General features: G+C 40.2%; 1 protein-coding gene and 1 long non-coding RNA gene across 5 annotated transcripts in view; one reads left to right on the forward strand and one right to left on the reverse strand.

Moving 5' to 3' along the window:
• CADM2 (cell adhesion molecule 2) overlaps window positions 1–21,992 on the forward strand; it is a 1,031,723-nt gene that overhangs the window by 415,651 nt on the left and 594,080 nt on the right. The window lies entirely within an intron of this gene.
• Window positions 402–10,974, reverse strand: LOC122464116. The gene is made up of 3 exons (XR_006288004.1): window positions 10,852–10,974; window positions 1,113–1,161; window positions 402–501 (listed from the first exon to the last, which is right to left on the reverse strand). It is a non-coding gene; the product is annotated as an uncharacterized LOC122464116 (long non-coding RNA).

The following is a 21,992-nucleotide window of genomic DNA, read 5'->3' on the forward strand; positions in this document are numbered from 1 at the left end:
TGCAATGTTTCTTTATAGTTTGTTTTTTAGAAAGTGAGATTTGCCATAACTGTAAGGTACAGTTTTCCTCCTTTTTACTTTTGCAGCTCTGTAGATTGACTGCAGATACTGTACATGAGAGTGAATTGTATTATTTTCTCATTTATGCATCAACAATCTTAGCTATAGTCCAGTTCAAAATCTTTATTGCTGCAGATGATGCACGAACTAGAAGATCATAACTTGACTTTCAGATCCCAGGTTGAATTTGCACAATTGAAAATTAGAGAAAAAATGTTTTACTTGTACACTGAGAAAATCTGAGCTGAAAACTAAGACACAACAATCACTCTTATGCCACCAATAGAAATACACTAATTCTGTTCAAATATCTGTTGTTGCTTAGACTGTGGATTTGTACTGATGCTCCTCTTCATCTAATCTTTTGTTTCCCTCTTTTCTGTATTTGAATGTTTAAGCTATAATGAATCCCATGACTTTTCTTGTCAGCACATTTGTGACCTTTCATGGAAGACAGAAGCAGGGAAGGGAAGGAACACATACAGGTTTTAGTTAATTTTAGGCTTAAATTAGAATTTTGCTACATTAATAAAACCTTTCTTTACCCCCGCTCAAATGTATTTCCATTATAACTACATTTTGATCTTTTAGTATTACATGGTTACACAAATATTAGTGATTTGTCATGTCCCTTAAAATCTTTAAAAGTGTTGGTGTTAGCATTCAGAAGAAATTCTTTATCAATCACCCAATATATTTGATAGTTTTGAGGTGCTGCCTTTGAACTATATATAGTTAAATAGGGAATTGCATCAATTTTCCATATTGTTTAAGACATGTCAGACAAAAAGAATAGATCTAAAATTTAAGGGTACCATTTAAAAAAAGAAAACTGTGAAATCCCAAAGCAATGTGGACAAATCATTTTATTTGTCTGTAGTTCACAGAAATCACTTTGGGCTAGACTCTCACTGAGTAGTACCTTAATCAACAAGTAGTCCCATTCATTTCACTAAGACTTCTTGGGAAGTACTATTCACTCTGAGTAAGGGGTATCGGAATCTGGCTTGTGGTGAAGACTTTGTATTACATCGCTTTTGGATAAGATTTACCTTTAACGTTTCAGTTTGGATGCAGGATGGAGGAAGAATCTTGAATGTGCTGGAAATTAGAGGAAAAACATAAAGCATCATATATCCAGATTGCTACATTTTTTTTTAAAGTGAACATTTATAGCTAAGAAAAGACATTTCCTTCCAGCCCAATTTGATTTTTTTTCTATATCAAGATTACACCTAATAAATGTACATGTCCTTTTAACCATAAAATTGCTAGATATCAAATTAGAATACAGCAAGGACAGGCAGCATCAATGTTCCCTCTAATTTTTGACAGGCTGTGTGCGCAAAAAATTTCTTCTGTGCAAATTGTTGTGCTTCTGTGCGAATTTTTGTGTGTGCGGTGTTTCGCAATGTGCACGGGGTTTAGGATCTGTGTGTGCGTGCACACGCGCACAGCTTAGAGGGAACAGTGGGCAGCATTATACAAATGTGTAAATTTAGTAAGAATATGAAAATGAATTTATCATTGTTTTTACTATTGTGTGACTCTTGCTGTGAAAGAATTCCAGAAAGAAAGAATACTAATGTGTAAATGTAAGAAAACTTGCTTTTTCATTTTTAAAGTGGTATGTGTGTGTATTTATATATACTAAAGGCATGCTTACGCAGTGTACTTTGGGGGTGTGATTTCTAAAGCACTCTAACATGTTGCACACTAATTGGTTTTTTGGACCATGCTGGTATGCACTAAAATTTCCCTAGCACACTTTAACATAGTGCTGAAACAGTACTATGTTGAAGTGCACTAGGGCAGTGCTACTCAAAGTGGTGGTCCGCGGACCAGCACGCCTGCTGGTCTGCGCGCACATTGGAAAAAAAAATTGCCAGTCCCCCACGTCCGAGAAGGGAGCTTGAGAAGCACTGCACTAGGGAACTTTTAGTGAGTACCAGCATGGTCCACATGGACCAATTAGTGTGCAGCAGAGTAGTTTGCTATAGAAATCATACTCCAATAGTGTGTATCGCTATACCATCTAGACAAGCTCTAAGACTCTTAATTTTACAGCATTAAGAATACTGTAGATGATCAGCATAGTTACTGAGAGTTGAGAAAATTTAGTTAGTATTTGACTAAAATTATTGTTTACAGTGTGTTAGTATTGTAAACATAGGTAGTTAGCAAATTCACATTCCAAAACAATTACAGAATCATAGAAATATGCGGCCAGAAGGGACTTAGAGAGGTCATCTAGTCCATTTCCTTCACACTGAGGCAGGACCAAGTACACCTAGACTATCCCTGACAGCTGTCTAACTTGTTCTTGGAAACCTCCAAAAAAGGAGTATGTGTAATTTCATGCAAATTGCATATAAACTGTGAGCCTGACTATGGTCTGGCAGCACCGTAGCATCAACTAAACAGTAATCCCAAGTTTCTGATTCACCCTGTTTAGGTTAATGTGTATGTTATCACAGTTATTTCCTTAGACCAAAAACTATCAGTGCTAACAAAAGACAGAAAATCGCTAAGGCTGTGTATACACTGCATGTTTCTTTCAGGGGCATGTAGAGTATTTACTTAGGTAGCCCTCATCATGTGGATTTAAGTAGAAGGGTAGACAGTGAGGCCTGACTTAGGTGAGTAAAATACAGACACACCTGAATGTTGTGTGTATCTCCCCAAGTACATACTCTATACAGCTCTCTACTGACCCAAGCCGTACTTTCACGTCTACACTCCTTTTTTTTTTTTTTTTTTAGCAAAAACAACGAGGAGTCCTTGTGGCACCTTAGAGACTAACAAATTTATTTGGGCATAAGCTTTTATGAGCTACAGCTCACTTCATCAGATGGGTTCTAACCCACGAAAGCTTATGCCCAGATAAATGTGTTAGTCTCTAAGGTGCCACAAGGACTCCGCGTTGTTTTTGCTGATACAAACTAACACGGCTGCCTCTCTGAAACTCCTTTTTTTAGCCATGTAGAGTCCTGCTGCCTTCCAGTTACTGCTGCGTTCCAGTTGCTGGAGCTCCCAGAGCCTGTCCTTGCTGCAGTGAAAGGCTTCAGCAGTGGAGAGCTGCTTGAAGCCTTTTCCTGCTGCCTCTCCCCTGCCAGATCCTTTTACTGATGTGTACCTACACATCACAACTTTTCACTACAGCTTGTAGTTACACATACCCAACACGCTGATGAAAGTGATGTGTAGTGTAGACACAGCTTCAGTGTAAGAAATGGTTAAACAAATAATCAGCATCATTTGGTTCTTCACCACATTTTTCAGCCTTTCCTGCCTACATAGAATTATATAGGTAATATAAATGCATATTTTACATAGTTCTTCAACACATAATTTGGTGTTGATGAAATGTATGTTTCTTAAAACTCATCTTAAATTAGTTGAGTTTTTGTTTGATAAGTTTTTCACAGTCTATTTCTTGTGCCTGCACTCTGCTTTGATAGAGGTCACAAAACTAACAAGGGCTGATGTTATGTTTCTGTAGCATGAATAGTACATGCTTCAGTGGGACAAGGGGCCAGCGTGGCAACACTGACACATCCCATTGGAACCGGATGGGTAGAAGGCTTTAAAATGGGACAGCCCTGTGCGTGAAGCTCCCTTTTACATGGAGCAGGCTGAGGCAGCACCCACCTTCCCTCCCCTTTAGGTGATGAAATACCAGGTGCTGTGGGCATTGTGCTAGCTGCCCCTATTTAGGGGGGCTGGGAAGGAATTTTTCCCTTACCACCAGATTGGCCTAGGTGGAGTTGGGGTTTTCTTGCCTTCCCCACAGTGGGTCCAGGGAGGACTTTGTTGATGTGTGACATGAAGGACGGTAGGCTATATGTCAAAATTCATTATATAAGTGTGGGGCGGATGTCCAGTGCAAGTACTCAATAGGAAAGGTATATAGTGACCAGATAAATGGCTTGGAAAAGGATTTTAAAAGGGAGGTGTTCGTTAAAGGAATGGAATGAGGTGCGGGCTAGGGCTCCTATGATTGGTACGGCAGGGAATCAAGCCCCTTTCTTGTAGCCCACCTTAACCCTCCTTCGGGGGGTGGGGATGGATGGTAAAGTCCCAGCAATGGATTGGCTGGGGGACCTGGATGGAAAAAGAAGGGGGAGCTGGCGGAAGCCCCCAGGTAATTATTGAATGAACATGGAGTTACCTGCATTGTACACTTTTATGTGTCGGGAAGTCCCTGGCATCTAATAATAAAGTTGCAGCATGATTAAAACAGTATCAAATATCTCTGTCCTGTCCTTTCACTATAGCTGGACAATAGAATCAAAGATGATGTGAAAGACATTTGTGTTGTGAGTATGACATATAAATATATAATGTACTTCTGTTATGAATGTAGCAATAAGAGCAAGTAATGTTTTTACTTTGGAGAGGAAGATTTCTTTAAGACAAATATCTACTTCAGTTTAAGTAATTTTACATAAATGGAAAAGCCATTCTACTAGCCTGCTTCCCTGATCTCTCCAGGAATTTAGTGTTTCGGTGAAGGAGAAAAAGAGAGATTAATGTGGATGGTTTTATATTTTATTTTAATCTTTTTCTATTAACCAGTAATTGCCATAATTTCCTTTATTGCAAACTAATAATGGTCTTACACTGTGTGGTAATGACCAGATAACTTGAAGCAACAGGAGGCATCAGTTATATTTTTGATTTTTTTCTTCCATTCTATAGATTTGGATAATATATGTGAATAAAATTCTTTATAGGAAGTCATTAAATATCACAATATGGAGCTTATGTTCTGAACTACGGCCTGAAAACTCATGTTTCATTTTTGCTGCGTCATTCGTTTCCATCTCCAGGACAGTTGTGAAATCTGGATGCTCAGACAACAACAGAAGAATAGTTGCGTATATTGCTCTTCAGCAACCTGCTTATCAAGGAGCAGCACTGGCAAACTCTGATACCGCATTGGCTGGTAATGGGGAGCTGATAGGTCTCCACCTATTAATTTCTCTCCTTCTCCCCTCCCCCTTTTACACAAACAAAAAGCTTTGTCATGGACACCTTTCTTTGTCCTGAAACAAAACGGAGAGAGCGAGTGGCAGAGGAGGGCCTGTCAGATGCTAGCCCCTTCAGTGCCACTCCACGCAGGGAAGGGGAGCAGGTAGCAGCACCTCTGTCACTTCCAGAACAGCATCACCACACCATACAGCATAGTGCAGGGAGGCAGGGGAAATTGGGGCTGATGAAGGTTAGGCTCCTCGATTATTTCTCACTCCATTGAACTCTAGAGGTTTGATTCAATCCTCTTTGAGGCTACAGAACTTTAACCCCGAAGAATCTAAATGCATTAAAGCCCCAGTACAGAAGCAGCCCCTGGAACCCAAGTGTGGGAAATCTGTTGCAGAGTGATTGAGGATCTGACCAACCTGTGATTAGAAGGTAGCAGCAAATAGGGGGTTTTGAGCAAGGAGGAGTATAGGTGCCTGTGACTAGAGCTGGGCAGGAAATGGTTTTCTGATCTCATGAAAATGTTTGAGATTCCTAAAATTTTCCTGTTTTTCACTGAGACAAAACAGAGTGTTTTTGGTGGGGTTTTTTTTGTTTGTTTTTTTGTCAAAAATAAGAAAGAACCCACCCCCCAATAGCAAATATCCTGGGGGTTAGGGCAATCACCTGTGATGTGGGAGACCCACTGTCAAGTCCCTGAGCTGCCTGATTCAGACCAGGGACTTATATCTGGTTCTCCCACATCCCAGGTGTACATGCCCTCATTATGGACTGGGAGTAGGCTCTCTCTCTGTCCAGAAATTCCATCCTGGATCTGAGAAATCACTCCGAACTAAAATTTTGATCAAACCTGGTGCATTCCCATGAAAAGTTTCAGTGTTGATGAATCAGCATTTACTGACCAAAAAACCCCTGTTTCGTCAAAAATTTCCTGACCAGCTCTACCTGTGACTTAATGAGGGGAGTGAAGGGGGAGGACAAGGATCTGTGACGTGGTGAGGGGGGTCAGAGGGTGGAAGGGGAGAAGGGGAGCCTATAATCCTGTGATGGGGATATGCAAGTGGGAGTTGGGGGACCCTGTGCCCTGGCAAGGGAAGGGCAGGGCTTCCAGACTGTTCCATACCTCCTCTTTTTTCAGGAACAGAGATGGGAATTACAGTAAAGTTGCTACTGTAGGAGCAGAATTTATTTATTGACAGATGGGGAGAAGCCCCATGTTCTTTAGATGGTTGATTTTATTTGGGAGGTCAGGAATGATTTTGTGTGAAGGGGAAGGGAGCAGAAATATATATATTTTTGGGACAGCAAAGATGGAACAGGAACAGCCCCAGCCTGGGCCAAAGCACTGATATAATTTAGTAATTTTAATTTAAATGACATTTGTTAGTACTGATAAAATGTATGATAGTTTCTAACCAGAGACAGGCATTACTGATTTTGAGATTCCAACTAAACAAAGAGATTATTTTTAAAAGGAATAAGTTTTTTTTGTTTGTTTGTTTTTTTAAAGAAAGGAAATTGTTAAAAACTAGAATATAATACCAAGAGATCCAGGAGTTAGGAATTGATGTTCGTTTGCAACTACCAATGCTATGGCTTTATATTTTACCATATCTTAGACAGAAGTAAAATCTCTCAAGATCTTATATATGTTTTACATGTGTGCATGCACATATCAGTATAGGAAAGCATGTTATGATCTTTAACAGAAAGGAATGAAGTATTGGGAGTTTGGTCAATTGTGAGTTTCATCGTCATTTAGATTAAATGTATTAGTGTTAAAAGCTTACACATGTTTCCTTACAAATAAACCCAAAAGACAGCTCCCTCCAAAAATTTCAGGACTCATTCTACTATAATTGTGCACAATGGTCATGCTTAAAGTGTTCATTCCATTTTTTAGAAACATTTTTGGTTCTAGTGGTATTCCCCATTTGAAGTATAGATAATACTAGTCACACAGGCTTTCCAAACAGTATGATCTTTTTGAAGTCTCAGTGCTAAATAGGGGGAGTATTTATTATTATTATTAAAGTGGTTGACATTAAGATGTAATTCTCTCTTCCACTGTGAAGACTAAATAACATGAACAGAGCTATGTGCCACCTGTGTAAATCTTCAGTGAGAATATAGATCAGGGCTGCTGGATCTCAGAATCTTTGGAAACTTTTCTGTTAAAACATCATTTTAGTTTTTCTCTCTCTGGCCTTAATCTTCAACTGTGGTAAATCTGTTCCTTGACTTCATGGCAGCTATGTTGATTTACTTCAGGTCAGGATCTAGTTCTCTGCATTACCTGTGTCTCCCCCAAGTCAACTGAGAAATAAATCCTCATTTAAAAGGCATGGCATTCCCTTGTTCTCTGACTCTGAGCTAGATAGAATCTGGGACTTTGAACAATATTGTTAAATTCCTAGTGGCTTTTGAGAATATAGATCAGGGCTGCTGGATCTCAGAATCTTAGAACAATATTGTTAAATTCCTAGTGGCCTTTGGTTCCAGTCATGTTGAAAACACTTCAGATATGTATGAGGGGCAAGGCCTTGTGTTCTCCAAGTTTGCTCTTTTGGTCCTCAACACTCCAGGTGTACAAATTACTTGACTTTAAATTTTCCCCAAGATGAGCATTTTCCAGGTTGTCTGTTATTTGCCAACTGTGTTAAACCAGATAAATCCTTTGTCATCTATCCTGTCATTCAAAAAATAGTGTATGAAGAATTGGCTCAGCCAAAAAATCTCTTTACCACAAATGACTTCCAAGTTGTAGAAAGTCTTAAAAAAATACATTTGTCACATTGCCAAATATGTATAGGTTATTGTGAATATTTGTGGTGATGGGGGGGGAGTAAAAACACCTTTATGACTCATAAGGGATGCATATATTTATAACCTGAACAAGCATAACTGTAGTTTGTTGTTTAAAGAGGGATAGACTATAAATCTAATGGGAATGTTGTTCAATAATAATATTCAATAATACACTCCAAGGGTTTAGGAAAGTTACATTTTCCAGACTAGTTCTAGGCATAAAGAAACTGAACAAACATGTACGAACTCTATTTTATTGTAGACTCTGTAGTGTTGAGGTAATCAAATGAGGAGATGGCTTCTACTGAGTGGATGTGTGTGATTCATGTGTCTATACCCCCATCCATAAGATATTTAATATGTTTTTGCCCTTTGTTAGAGAGGATCACTTTCAACATGTCATTCTACCATTCAGTCTCATGTATGTCCCAGAGTATTTACAAAAGTTCTTGAGCAGTTTACATTTCTAAGAGAACAAGGACTAAAAAATTATCCCTATTTCAATAAAGGTAAACACTTAATAGAAATGACATTAAGACAAAGATGTTTTAGATATCTTGCCAAAGAGCAGTTCACAGCTAATACTTAGAAGTGTCTATCTTTCCTAGCAAATTTATTGTCTAAGGGATTACAAACCACTAAAACTATGGGATAGAGAGAGCTTTTTGTTTCTTCCCAAAGTAAAGATGAAGTAGAGGATCAAACTTGAGATATTCTATTCCCTAATCAGATCATGACTAGGCAATATCTCAGTCAAGATGCATTTGTTATCAAAATTATACATGAGCTAGTTTACAATCAAACTTTTGCAGGCTTATTTCACCTGCATCCTAATTTGTTTATTCATTCATTAATTGATAAAGTATGGAAATGAAGGTACCATCTTTTAAATAGGTGATGGTATGCCAAATAATATTAGTGCATTAAGTATGTTATTTATAATGAATCACAAGTGTGAATGGCACTTAAGAGAAATAAAAATGATAGGTTTCATCCAGAAGGAACATACAAACTGAAATAGACATAAAGACAATTAATTGACAGTAAGCAAAGCATGATTTGGGAAGATGTGTTTGACAGCATTTATCCTCAGCATGTTAAAATAAGGGTACTGCATTAGGGAGACAAACTTATTTTGAATAATTGATGACCTGCAAACTTGCTTGGACAAGTATCTTGAAGATGATTGGGCTTAAAGTACATTGAAGGGTTTGTCCTTTACCTTTTATGAAAGGCCATTCTTTCTCACCCAGCTATTCTGACATTATTGCTGTGCAAGATCTTTCTAAGTTGTTTTAAAATTTGAAAACTTAAAAACAAACAAACCCTCTTTATGCCAGATCATCTGTTTTGCTTCTGTAAGTGGAAGGGAATAAAGAACCAAGCAGATTCCTTCTAGAGGAGGCCTCTGCTGTATTGTTTCATGGGCATTTGGGGAATTCCTAGGCTTAGGTGAAGAAGGAGCAGGGATGGAGGCTTTACAAGCATCAATGGTAAATCGTCCCATTTTACTATGCTTACCATTCTCATCCTATATTGTGGAATTTACCTTTCAGGTGTTGGTTGTCATGCCATGGTGTTGGGAAGATCATCATGGGGTGCATTAAACCTTTTCTTTCTGCTCAAGCTTTTCCTATCTGAGAGGAATAGGTTTATCCTCATTCTTGTCTCTGAACAGGTAAATACTCCTGCTTTGACTTGGGCACTGGAAGTGCCCGATCTTAGGAGCAGCCATTCCCATACACTCATGTTTTCTTTCTGCCTCCAGTCTAGCATGACAGACTTCTCAGTAGAAACAATGGTTTCTACCCAGAAGAGGGAGGCAAAAGAAAATGCTGCTTTGGCCTTCCCCATGCTGTGGAGTGGTTGTTCTACTTCAACTGTTGATGGCTACCTCCTCCACATACCGTGGCTAGAAGTTAGCAGATCTTTCTCCCCCAGAACATGGAGTGCCCCTTGAGTCTGTGAAGGATTAATGGATAATTTCCTGCAGGCCTTCCTCTGGGACTGGGTCCAGAGATAGTTTAATGTATCCCTTGCCAGAGCCTTCAGTGCAGCCTACCAGAATAGATGCCATTCCCAGGTGGCCAGAGCCCCACGAACAGCAAAGCTATATTATGTGTGCATAGTAAGCACAGAAAGGACTGATCTTAGGAGATCATCCTGCCTCTGCTCCCTCTATTATGCATCTTCATTGAAGGGGGCTATACCTTGCATAGCCACTTCTCAGCTACATTTCTTCTTGTTTATGCCAGTTTATCATCTGCCCTCATTATGGTTCCCACCGTAGCAGTCGGTCATGGGAAATGTCTCCTCCACCCCTTCACCATCTCTCCATGCAGTACCTTGAGGGGTTGACACAGAAAACTTTCCTCCCAGTATAGATTTCTCATCAGAACAGGTCCATCTAGGACCATGATGTCAGTAGGCCCTACTCCTTGCTTACGCAGAAGACCTTAGGTGGCAGTAGTGGGAAAGAATTCATATTTCTACTTCTGTATTTGTGACAAGGGAGAGTTCTTTGAGGAGCTGAAGGGACCTGTAGAACCAAATCATTGTGAGGTCTACCAGTTCCCAGCCAAGGCCTTGGGTTTCTTAACTGAAGAAGGGTCCAGAACCATAGACCTCTTAGTGAATCTAGCTTGGGAAGAAGCCAGCCAGTAGGCTCTTTCATCCCAAGGATGAAAAGGATAAATGTTTTTAAGTATAACCTCATCTTGACAAATCATTGATGTATCATGGGATCCTGGTGCGAATCCTCTGATTCCCAAAGCAGTTGAAAAGTTTTATTTCTGCTTGAGGTGTTCAGGGAGTGGAGAGGGGAGGACTAAGCAGTTAAATTGAGAATTAAAAAGACCTCCAGCTATTAGAAAAATGTACAGATGTCCTCATTACTATCAAATACTACCCATGCAATGTCTGCAGTTCCAGGATCAGAAATTATAGGTAATATGTGTGTTAAATTCCACCTCCCAGTCAGTACTCAGCTTTCATAAGCACCTTAGCACTCTACTTCATTGGATGCTGCCTGCAGATGGCGTGTCCTGGATATTGTGGTCCCCGGCAAAATGAGATAATTCCAGCTAATCCTCACAGGGCTGCCCTGGGGCTTCAGAGTGCTACTGTGTGAACACATGAGTTCCAGATGTGGGAAACTGAAAGAGAAATTTGTCTTTTAAATTGCATTCCTGTGAGAAGCTAACAGTAACCTTTGGTGACAGCAGAATCCATTTTCAGTTAATTGTGTAGAGTTATTTATTATGGTTAGTTAGGTGTTTGTACATATAGGTTAGTTAGGTGTTTTTACATGTTGCCAAGGTCCACATACCTGGAGAGTTTGGGGCAATCTTGCTGCCAAAATTCCAGCAGCAAAGCAGTCTGTCTAGTTATTTAGAAAAGTGAGTGGAAGTGGTTAACAGGTAAAACAAATTTCTATGCTTTTTTTGTCTAGTCTTTATACCACACACACAAAAATAGACAATGAATGGACTGCAACCAGATTTTCTGACTGAATTGGTGTGTTTTACTTATTGGCAGCAAGAGGACTTGTTTTTTCCAGTTTTTGATTTTAAAGAGTCAGGAAACGGCATTAGCTAAGACAAACAATTAGAGTTAAATTGAAAACCTTTTCCTGCCCAGTAGAAGTGGACTTTGAAAACATCTTACATTACATAGAGTGAAATGATAGAACACAGTTAAGTTAAATGATAGAACACCGTTTTTTTTTCCTAACAGATGATAAACTAGAAATGTTATAGCAAAAGGAGATTATTAAAACCTTTAAAGTTTTTGTGTTCTTTGTTTTATTGGGGTAGGGAGAGGAAGGTTCTTAAAACACAGTGTGATGTTTTTTGTATTTATTTTACATGCACAATGGTCCTTGCTCTAGCTTTTTAATGTAGCTTTTTAGTGATGGATTTTGTTAAGGGAGGGAGAGAGGAAGGAATGTGGATTTTTTCTTCTTCTGAGCAGTGCATTATCTAACTGCTTACTGTTCCAGAAAATAGTTTGGCAAGTCAACATTGGCAGGGAATACAGCAAAACAGAAGTACTTGCATCAACATTAACATGCTACTCACATTCAGTTCTGAGCGAGTACACATGACAGTATTTAGTTCAGAGTTTTCCAGCTGTCTGGTGGTCCTAAGATTCCTTGGTGGAACTTTTAGAGAAAGTTTTTGGGTGCTGCCACTTACTTCCTCAGTAACCTGTTACTGTTTTGTTTCTGGTAAAATTTTTCAGTCTCTTTAAAGTTTGTTAAGATTAAGTTTAAAACCAATAGGATTTTCCCTGCCCATACTTGAATTAAGTGCATTATTTACAGTGTTTATTACATATTTTAAAATTCTTGGAAGTCTTGATACTTCTCAGCTCTTGCTGGTGGCTGCTCTCACACTTTTTCCTAAAATATTTAATTAGCTTTAGGAAAAACAAATAAATACGCACATATACATGTCCAAATCATTGTAATTTATTTATTGCTAACTAGTAAGTCGGCTGTGAAAAGTGATATTAACAAACATACCAGTATCACTTTTCACAGCAGACTTACTCAGCCCTGCCCAGCCTGGGGACAAATTAAGCCCTGGATGGGTGATCACGGAGAGGCAGCAGGAGGCTGGATCCTGAAGCCCTGTGTCTGGAGCCTGGGGCCTGCCACCATGCAGCTGGAGCCCAGAGATGGAATCTGAAGCCTCTCAGCCAGAGCCTGCTGCCCTGCCACTTGGGGGCTGAAGCCCAAAGCTGATCCCCACCATCCCTGGGAAGCTGGGCAACTCACCAGCTGCCTGGTCCTCTCTCATTGTGCCCCAGGTGTCTCCAGAGGGGCAGGACCCAACCGCGCTGGCGGCCCCAGCAATCAATACCAAGGTGGTGCATCCAGGAGCAACAGGGAGAGGGAAGGGCTGCTACTTTGCCCACTCCATTCCAATCACTGCCCAGGAGGATGTGGCCACAAGAAAAGCTCCTGGTGGCCTCATGCGGCCACGGTGGCCACATTTGAGAAATGTTGTGTTAGATGGCTATCTCTGTGCATGGGGTGGGGTTTAGCGCACAGCCATCTGGTCAGCATCTCCCACTGACCAGCTTAGGCTGCTCCCTGACTAGGGTGACCAGTTATCTGGTTTTTGACTGGAACACTTGGTCAAAAAGGGATCCTGGTGGCTCTGGTCAACACAGCTGACTGGGCTGTTGACTGTTCAGTTGGCAGCGCTGCACAGCGGGGCTGGCAGGCTCCCTGCTAGCCTCCGTGCTGCGTGGCTCCTGGAAGCAGCAGTATGTACCCCCTATGGCTCCTAGGTGTACGGGCAGCCAGGGGGCTCCGCATGCTGCTCCTGCCCCAAGTGCCACCCCCGCAGCTCCCATTGGCCAGGAACCGCAGCCAATGGTAGCTGTGGGAGAGGTGCCTATGGATGGGGCAGCGCGCAGAGCCACCTGGCCATGCCTCTATGTAGGAGCCAGAGTGGGGGACATGCTGCTGCTTCTGGGAGCTGCCCAGAGCCTGCACCCCGACCCCCTCCCAGGCCCCAATCCCCTGCTCTAGCCCTGATCCCCTTTCCTCCCTCTGAACCCCTCAATCCAAGCCCAGAGCGCCCTCCTGCACCCCAAACACCTGATCCCCAGAGCTCACACCCCCAGCTGGAGCACTCACTCCCCCCTGCACCCCAACCCCCTGCCCCAGCCCTGATCCTCCTCCAACCCTCTGAACCTCTCAGCCCCAGCCTGGAGCACCCTCCTGCACCCAAAACCCCTCATCCCCGTCCTCACCCCAGAGCCCGCACCTCCAGCTGGAGCCCTCATGCCCCCCCCAACCGGCAGCCCAGTGAAAGTGTCTGAGGCTGGGGGCAGAGGGAAGCGGGATGGAGTGAGCGGTGGGTGGGGCCTTGGTGAAGGGGCAGGGCATGGACGGGGCCTTGGTGAAGGGGTGAGGCATGGGGCAGGGTAGGGTGTTCGGTTTTGTGCTATTAGAAAGTTGGCAACCCTATCCCTGACTATCTAGATGGTTTGTGTGACTTTTCTCCCCATTCGTTGTGTAGGAGCTTAGGCACTTAACTCAGGCTTTGAGACTTGCAGTGATTTTTTTCCAGATGCCTAAAAGTTAGGCACTGTAATGCTGAGCATCACACAACTAACTCATGAGCATTTAGCACGGTGCTTTTGGGACCCTAAATTCAGACAGCTTAAAAAAGTCTGATTCTAAGAGGTACTTTGCATTTTCTGAAAATTAGAGAACTGTAAGACATCTCAAATTTGGTACCCAAAAATGTTAGATCATTTAGAAACTTTTGCCTATGGTTGTGTGTAATGCAGAGGTTCCTTGGCAAAGGGCCCCTGTTCTTTGCAAACTCTCAACTCAGACCAGACAAACTCATTATACCAAACATGTCTTACAGGCTATTTATCCCTGAAGAGTAATGTAAGGTATCCACAGAAAGCTCGTAACTTGTCAACAGCCCTATGAATATCATGGTTATAATTTGTCTAATCAGTTACTGGAGATTTTATTATATCTGTGGAAAAATGCATTCTCCTCCCCCCATATTGGCTGTTCTCATTATGTAAGCAGTGTATAATATAGCATATATCTCCTTTGATTATTTTGGTCTGAATGTTCAACTCTAGTATTACATTTATTATACTGCACTTTCTGTAGAAGTTTGTTTACTGTCTCCATGTTCACTATATCGTAGTAACTCAAAACTTTAAAATATTTTTGCCTTCAGGTTATGTGAGATATCCCTTTGACTTGAGTGATAGTTCTTTGCATATATTTGAATTTGGCCTACTATCGGCATAAACAGGGGAATTTATCTAGGGCACATTTGCCTTCTTAATGGACCATTCACTCATAATATATGGTTTGCTTCCAGTAGAGTAATTTCCAGTGACAAGAGAGGTTAAAAACAAAACATTTATTTTTGGGAACATGATTTTAAATTTTTTCTTGTTTGTCCTGCTGTAACACGGCAAGGCCAAGGTTTTATTATGGCCAATGGGGCTGCCTCTTTCCTCCCAGTTGATGGAGTTAATTCTAGATTATTTATACTTCAGGAACACTGATATAAAAGCATTCCTTCCACTTCACTCTAGTTTAAAACTGAATATCTGTCACTCACTTAAATCAGTATGCACACCTGACTCATGGAAGTGGTTTTAGAAATAATTCATTAGTATCTGTAAAACATTTTGTGATCCTGACATGGAAGAAGTTATAGAACTGAAAAGCATTTATTATTTAATATAACTATTTATTGTCTGCTTTGTTTTTTAGTTCATTTCTTCCTGTCTCTTCTAAGGGTTTGTCTACCCTTGAAATGCTGCAGCTGCACCACTTCAGTGTAGACCCCTCCCTGAGAGATGGTAGCTAAGTCAACGGAAGTCTTCTTCCATTGACATAGTGCTGTCTACACTGAAGGTTAGCTTCTCATAGCTATACTGAAGCACTTCAGCGGCACAGCTGCAGTAACATTGTCAGTGTAGGCATACCCATTTTTTTTTGTTTGCTTTGTATTTTAGGAACATGTCATATTAATGTAAAGTACTTATTTCTAATTGGATTGCACAACACATTCTTCAGAATTGTAAGTTCGAAAGGATGAAGAATGGGAACAAATGTAGCACAAAGTAAAATGAACTTCAGCCAGTGTCCATCTCATGGATTGTACTGGATACAGTCCAAGTTATAAGCAGCAACTACAAACTGTGAGATCCACTCACTTGCCTCACAATCAGATATAATTTGGTCTTGCCAGAAGATATCCCCAATTTTGAAAAAGATTTGCACCCAAATCACAGACGCACTCAATCATTCAATTTCCTATTGAAACTCTGTCTCCTTGATGAAGACAACCACATGCAATCCTTAAAAAAAATCTTTAATAGCTCTTCCTTAATGCAAGAGTGTTACTCAGACAGTGGGAAGGTATACTTCTTTCCCAGAGTGGACAGCAGTATTAAAGTCCACTCATGAGGGGGAGAAATCCAAGATATTTTCCATATCACAAAAAGCCATTCTCTGAATCAAGTGTCTTTCCATTAATCTTGAGACAGAGGCAGTCCTTTACTCATTTCCCCCCTCGTATCCTGTCAAGGTTCCTTCCCCACTCTGAACTCTAGGGTACAGATGTGGGGACCTGCATGAAAGACCCCCTAAGCTTATTCTTACCAGCTTAGGTTAAAACTTCCCCAAGGCACAAACTTTTACCTTTTGTCCTTGGACCTTATGCTGCCACTACCAAGCGTGTTAAACAAAGAACAGGGAAAGAGCCCACTTGGAGACGTCTTCCCCCCAAAATATCCCCCCAAACCCTACACCCCCTTTCCTGGGGAAGGCTTGATAAAAATCCTCACCAATTTGCATAGGTGACCACAGACCAAAACCCTTGGATCTTAAGAACAATGAAAAAGCAATCAGGTTCTTAAAAGAGAATTTTAATTAAAGAAAAAGTAAAAGAAAAACCTCTGTAAAATCAGGAAGGGAAATACCTTACAGAGTTGTCAAATTCAAAACATAGAGAATCCCTCTAGGCAAAACCTTAAATTACAAAAAGACACAAAAACAGGAATGTAGATTCCATTCAGCACAACTTATTTTATCAGCCATTTAAACAAAACAGAATCTAACACATATCTAACTAGATTGCTTACTAACTCTTTACAGGAGTTCTGACCTGCATTCCTGCTCTGGTCCCAGCAAAAGCAACACACAGACAGCTTTGAAAGTATCTTGTCTCCTCATTGGTCATTTTGGTCAGGTGCCAGCGAGGTTATCTTAGCTTCCTAACCCTTTACAGGTGAAAGGGTTTTTCCTCTGGCCAGGAGGGATTTAAAGGTGTTTACTCTTCCCTTTATATTTATGACATACCCGTAGCTCAACTCTAATCCTGAAGATACAGAGGCTAGTGCATCAGTGGGACTAATCATGTGCTTTAGGTTAAGAACATATAGTATTTGCTGATTTGGGGCCCTGATCCTTTATGAACTTCCCTAGCACTAGGAACCCTGCTATATCACAGCCATGTCTATACGCTCTGCAGTACTTTACATTATATTTTTCCTCTGTCTGTCTTCAGCAAACTGTGGAACTCAGCCTCTTTGCAGCAGCAGGAGCTTTCCCAGATCTGGGGCAGCTCAGCAAGCCCTGGTAAAGTGAAGCTTTTCTTCTTGGCACCTGCTCATCCCATTGTAGGTTCATTTCTCTGCAACCAGTGGGTCTTCTCTTGGTGCCACTCTAGCTTCTACTCTGCCTTATATTTATCTGTTCCCCTTTTGTGTTCATACGCAAATCACATTCTATGTGTACAGATGAAGGGTAAAGTATATTCCAATGGGAAGATGCCACTACTTTTTTTTTCCATTTTGATGACAAAACTTTGATCCAAATAATGTTTTTTTAATCTTTTCAGCTTAGTTTCCAGACTTAGTTTGTATGCCTCCAGGGAGAGAAGCCTTTTTGTGTGTTTCAGAGTAGCAGCCGTGTTAGTCTGTATTCGCAAAAAGAAAAGGAGGACTTGTGGCACCTTAGAGACTAACTCATTTATTTGAGCATAAGCTTTTGTGAGCTACAGCTCACTTCATCGGATGCATTCAGTGGAAAATACAGTGGGGAGATTTATATACACAGAGAACATGAAACAATGGGTGTTACCATACACACTGTAACGAGAGTGATCAGGTAAGGTGAGCTATTACCAGCAGGAGAGCGGGGATGTGGGGGGGAGGGGGACCTTTTGTGGTGATCATCAAGGTGGGCCATTTCCAGCAGTTGACAAGAACGTCTGAGGAACAGTGAGGGGGTTGCGGGGGGGAGGGGGGGAATAAACATGGGGAAATGATTTTACTTTGTGTAATGACCCATCCACTCCCAGTCTCTATTCAAGCCTAAGTTAATTGTATCCAGTTTGCAAATTAATTCCAATTCAGCAGTCTCTCGTTGGAGTCTGTTTTTGAAGTTTTTTTGTTGAAGTATTGCCACTTTTAGGTCTGTAATCGAGTGACCAGAGAGATTGAAGTGTTCTCCGACTGGTTTTTGTGTGGCCACTCTCCAAACTGTTGCTTCCATATGTCTATACGTTCCTATAGTGTATGGGAAATAATATGAAGTCATTATAGTAGTAATTAAAAAGGAACAAACAAGCCATCCCTTAATGGAGGTAGTGCTCATGACCCATATCAGGGTTTTAGGATAAAGTTAGTTTATTCAGACACTAAAAGTAATTTAACGTTTCCATATAGTTCCCAATAATTATCTATTCTCATAGTTACTTCTGTTTTTAGTTATGTGACTCACAAAGATAAGGAGAATTAACATTAAATGTATCTATATGGATTTAACTAAATGAACATGTTACTAACAATGATGTGTTGCAAGATTGAAGGGTTATCCAAAAGTAAACTTCATTTTTGGAATAGTTAACTTTGTCAAAAATACCAATGTACATATATCTGGGAGCGTATTCTCAAAAAATAATTTCCCTTTATCTGCTTTCTTGTTTGTTCTTTCAAAAAAAAAGGTTGTTAAAATATCTCAGTTACACCATGAGATGTCATCTAAGTCAACAGATATAATTCATGGTAATGTTTTGGTGGTTTGTTCACTCAGAAACGATGTGTGCACCTATTGATTGGACTATGAGAACATGGCTTATTGGTTCCAGATGGAATTATAACTCACTTGACTTGGCACATTCTGTTTTGCACTTCTGTATTGTTTTACATCCTGAAGGATCCCCAAACACCTTGCAATCTTAAGTACGTAGGTGTACGTAGATAGAGGAGTCATAACATTGCTAATTAACAGTAAATTCCATCTCAAGTGGTTTTCTCCTGTGAATCTTAGGACCAAGTGCTAAAATTAATTAAAAAAAGCCCTGCTAGAATACTAAGTGTCAAAATAAAATTATTTGTTTTGTTAAGACTTGCAAAAGAAATTATTTCCTTTTAGGTCTGCACATGAATTTTCTACAATATTCCATTTACTATTCCATTTGACATATTTCCAATAAACCTTTGTCCTTTAGCCTTGTGTAACCACAACTGCATGCTTAGACAAATTAGTTCTCAATAGAAAAAAGTGATATAAGGTTCAAAAGAGAATGTTCAACTATAATTTACTAGACTTTCTCTATGTCTCCAGGGCCCCTTAATGACTGTTCTCAGAAGCTTAAGCACTGAAGCCACGTTTCTACTTCTGTGTTGCCCTATTTCGAACAAAATCATTTTACATAGTCTATGCAGACATGCAATTTAAACTTGGGATTATGCTCTTCACAGCCAAATTTGTAGAATTTAATAGAATTATCCACCAAGTGCTTTCCTGGAGATGTTAAATACTGGGATAGGTTCCAACATTGCCTGACTCCTGCTTGTGGTAGCTGCAGCAATTGTAAAGATGCCATTACTAATGTTGTACTACTGTAGCCAGGATGAATCCATTCCTAATGCTAGTCATGATCTTGAGTGTAGTCTCATGCACTATTCTTTCTTCTTTAAAATCTTTTTTTCGAAATGATGAGCTAGATTGTGAATACCCAGCCTTTGGAAGTCGTACACTATGTTACGTTACCTGAAAAAATATGCTGATTTTGATTGGCTGTGCTTTCAGTCTCTCTCACGCTGAGTTTATAAAAGGCAATAGGCAGCCAGTAAAAATTGCATAACATTAAAACAGGCTAATGTGTAGTGGCTATATCTCTTGCAAAACATACAAAGGGTTTTTCAATCTTATTTGTCTGAGATTGCGATTTTTCTCTCATTGCAATCTGATTCCATTTTTGTGACCCCTTTTGTAGTAAACATTTAATACAACTGTAAGACCTGATTGTCACAATCTTATGGCTGTATGTTTATGGTTATTCTTGAATTTTATGTGAACATGACTGACATTAAACTTTCCTTTTAATCTCCTTCAATTAGTAGAGCTACTTGGAATTGGAATTTCTATCCTGTGGGACAATCCAATATTTTGACATTTGTTTGTCATAAATTAAGATAAAAAGTTGAATGTCAGCAAATTCAATTCAGAATGTTTCATTTACATTTCTGTTTTGAAACAAACAAAAAATGACAATCCCAAAACACAATGTTTTATTTGTTTGAATCAAACCAAAACATTTTTTCTGCTTGGTTCAACATTAATCTGTAAGCTGCTGTCCTGCCTCCTGTAAGCTGTAGTTTGAGTATCTCATACCCCCATTTCCCTCTGTAGGCTGGTCATCCAGCTGGACTACATCTATCCTACATCTATGCTGCATTGGTTCAACCAGAGGGGAGAAACAAGTATATCATGGAAGATGTAGTTCAGCTAGGGAGCCTGGCCCATGGAGGAGAATGGGGACTTGAATTACAACTCCCATGAGGGACTACAGCAGCTCACAGAGACGCTGATCACTGCAGAACTGTCCCAAAATGAAGCATTTCTATTTGGTTTGACAAACTGAAATGTTTCAGTTTGGCTACACTTAATTTGAGATAAAATGCCTTGTTTAGATTTTCCCAATGGAAGATTGTACCGTTTAGTTAAAATATATATTTTCCCATGGGAAATTTTGATTTTGCAGAAGTTGCTTCTTCTGTCAAGGGGAAAAAAATCAATGGAAAATTCCTGACCAGCTCAAATCACTACCACGTTCATGAAACTTGTCTGCACCACATATGAGATATTAGTTCTTGTAATGCGGTTGTTGCCTAGCTACTATTACTAAAAAAAAGTCCATGTCAGAAGAGGAAGCAGGATGTTACATGATATTGTACTTATAAGGTGCAAGAACATCCACATTTGCATCATATATATATAGTGCTTGGGGATATAGAACATGATTATAGGGACAATTTTGTCTTGCAGCCACATGTGATTCCCACCCTAGCTGCATCTGGATCTGGAATTTTATGGTGCTATAGTGACTGAATAATTTGGACAATTGACTTAAACATCATAGTAAGCCAGATATAAGCAGATATCAATTAAGATTACATTTTTTGTATTAATGCAGTCCACAGCCTACCTCACCCTCAAATGCATTCAGTATTAATAAGAAAACTCATAATTAAAAGCCTACTTACTACCAGAAAAAACTAAGATTTGTTGTGGGGGTGGGGGGAGTGAAAATAAAAGAACATTTAGAACTAGAGCTTGGTCAGTAACTGATGTTTCAGTTTGCTGGCATTTCAATAATACTAATTTTGGATCAAACCATGTAGAACCTTTTCTGGAATTTTCAGTGGATTGAAAAGTTTGTTTTGTTTTTAAGAGGCAAAGTGGGTGAGATACTGTCTTTAATTGGACCAACTTCTGTTGATGAAAGAGACAAACTTTTCAGCCAAACAGAGCTCTTCTTCATCTGTGGTTTGTTTTGGGGGATTTTTAAAGGATGAGACTCACAAGATGACCAGAAGAAGAGGTAGTCCCCCCCGTTATAACCTTAGGTCCAGTGATTAAGGCACTCACTTGGGATTGTGGAAACCCCAGCTTTGAATCCCCTCTCTAGAGCAGGAATGTGAACTAAGGCCTCCCATCCATTCCAGGCAAGTTTGCTAACCACGAGGCTATCGTGTATCTGGGGTAGGTCTCTCTCAGTCTCCTGTTGTGTGTGTAAGAGATGTCAGCAACTGTTGCATGGGAAAACAAAGAATACTGAACCACCTAATAGCAGCTAAGTAAATCAGGAATTTATTTTTCAGTCCTTCTGTTCCAAAATGTATTTATTTCCAGAGGTATTCTGTTACCGATGTCACATATTATTTTTTTATTAGGGCTGTTAAGCGATATAAAAAAATAATTGCAATTAGTTGCATGATTAATTGCACTATTAATAATAGAATTCCATTTATTTAAATATTTTGGATGTTTTTCTACATTTTCAAATATATTGATTTCAGTTACAACAGAGAATACAAAGTGCACAATGCTTACTTTATTTTATTATTTTTAGGACAAATATTTGCACTGTAAACTGATAAACAAAAGTGTAGCAGAGTGGTCACCCACTCCAGGCCTAAAGGGGTTACAGCCAGCCCTGGGAGAGGGCTGGGGCAGTGAGCCAAAGGCTAGGCTGATGGGGAAGGCAGCCTCAGCTGGGGCCACTCCCCAATCAGGCCACAGCTGGCCCTATAAAAGGCTGTGAGCCAGGCACTCTCTCTCTAGC

Source organism: Chelonia mydas, chromosome 1 (genome assembly GCF_015237465.2).
Source record: "Chelonia mydas isolate rCheMyd1 chromosome 1, rCheMyd1.pri.v2, whole genome shotgun sequence".
NCBI lineage: Eukaryota > Metazoa > Chordata > Testudines > Cheloniidae > Chelonia > Chelonia mydas.